Source organism: Etheostoma spectabile, chromosome 20 (assembly GCF_008692095.1).
Source record: "Etheostoma spectabile isolate EspeVRDwgs_2016 chromosome 20, UIUC_Espe_1.0, whole genome shotgun sequence".
In the NCBI taxonomy this organism is placed as follows: domain Eukaryota; kingdom Metazoa; phylum Chordata; class Actinopteri; order Perciformes; family Percidae; genus Etheostoma; species Etheostoma spectabile.
This window is the reverse complement of record NC_045752.1, coordinates 3,243,383-3,245,635: the sequence shown is the minus strand read 5'-3', so window position 1 is coordinate 3,245,635 and position 2,253 is coordinate 3,243,383.

Genomic DNA, 2,253 nt, shown 5'->3' with positions numbered 1-2,253 from the left:
GGGGGGGGGGGGGGGGACTAAACGATGTTGTTGCTGCCTTCATGGTGTTGTTTGGTGTTTTTTGCCCCCAACGTCTCATTCCAGGCAGCGCAGCAGTGGTTGTGTTTAGGGTTAAAGTTCCCATGACTTGGTGCTCTTTGGATGCTTTTACGTAGATCTTAGTGGTCCCCTAATACTGTATCTGAAGTCTCTTTTACATAGACCTTAGCTGTCCCCTAATACTGTATCTGAAGTCTCTTTTACATAGACCTTAGTTGTCCCCTAATACTGTATCTGAAGTCTCTTTTATATAGACCTTAGTGGTCCCTTATCTGAAGTCTCTTTTACATAGACCTTAGTTGTCCCCTAATACTGTATCTGAAGTCTCTTTTATATAGACCTTAGTGGTCCCCTATCTGAAGTCTCTTTTATATAGACCTTAGTGGTCCCCTAATACTGTATCTGTAGTCTCTTTCCCAAAAGTCAGCCTTGGTGCAAAATTCCAGCCACTAGAGCCAGTCCCACAATGAACTTGTTTGTGCCATTTCTGAGTCTGTAGCTTTTGAGGAGGAGAGGGGGGGGGGGGGGGCAAGGTGGAGTCTGGGGGTGTGGTCTTGACCAACTGCCACTTTGCTCGTTTGAAAGCCAGGATGTCTCTCTCTCATGGGGGGGCAATTTCTCTAGGCGGGCAAAGCAGAGAAAGGGGAGGTAACCTTGCCCCTTATGACCTCATAAGGAGCAAGATTCCAGATCGGCCCATCTGAGCTTTCATTTTCTCAAAGGAAGAGCAGGATACCCAGGGCTTGGTTAACACCTATCGCCATTTCTAGCCACTGTGGGACCATAGGCAGGCTGGGGGAACTCATATTAATGTTAAAAAAAACTCATAAAGTGAAATTCTCATGCCGTGGGACCCTAAAGGTTAGGGTTAGCTGCCTGGAAGGCGACGTTGGAGGCAAAAAACACCATCAAGCCCTTATGGTCTACTTTTCTCTACAGTGACGAGGACATACATGCAGGTCAAAATGCTCCTTGTGTTCCCATAGATTAACTCCCACGCCCCATGTTAATAGCTGTTTCCACACTATATTGAGTTCTGTTCTAACAACCAAATATGCAGGGATTCTATGATGCGCAGGTGAAAAGACATCTGAACCGAGTTACACTTAGTTCAAAGGTGAGGTCTTTTAGATGCCTATAGTCACTGAAATGCTGTTGAAACATTTATAAGTAACCTGGATACCTAAACAAACATGTAGAACAGTTTTAACCAAGATGTTGAGATGTCTTTTGTCTTGCATATCATCCAAATATTTCTTAATAGAAGGTGACCTTTGTACAACAGTTAATAACGGCCCTGAAAGCCTATTTCCTCTATCAGCTTCTCACTATGAGAAATGGGCTCCTGCATGAACATACAACTTCAACTTTCCATACTAAGTGATTACTTGTGAAATATGAATAATCATTGACTCACAGGAATAACCGAGGCATAAAATTTACAGCACACTGCATGAACACATTTGCAGAAACAACCCCACATCAACTGCATTTAATTAATAATGATTCTAATGACAGAAAACCGTTTCAAGGAAATCACTAAGAAACGTTTGTGACAATGTTAGTTTTTTCCCCTGTAATATATACAGTCAGGCCAAGATAAAACTAATGCAGTCTAATACCACAGGCCTGCAATGAATCCCACCTTCATGAGGTTATAAGGCCCCATGACACCTGTCATAAATGGAGTTCTCTTGGAATTCAAAAAAACACAAAACTATCTCTCAACCTGGAATGAGGAGGGACCATATCTGCAACACGAGCACCACCTGCTGGATACTGGGTGCAGGTGCAACATGTTTTGAGGTTTGCAGATGCGACAGAATAATTTGGGTCAGACAATAATAGGCGACACCAAAAGAGTCTAAATACTTATATATATATATATATATATATATTATTTTATTTTTTGTACTATTACATGTACATGTATTTTCGATACGATAAAACATTCCGAATATTCCTAATCGAACAAACCCGGTTCAAAAACACTTTAGACTGTTAAGCCATTTAGCCTCTGAGCCTGAGGCTATTTATGTAACAGCATGGAATAACACATCTTTAGAAGTGTGGGCATTGCGCGTTTCCACCACTAGATGGAGAAGTGAGAAATGAATTGGATCCCGATTTGAGGCTGCACGTAGTAGCCTCCACCGCTCTTCTGCAGCCCTGAAGCAGACAGCCAGGTTCGTTTGGACGTCATATGATAAGGCT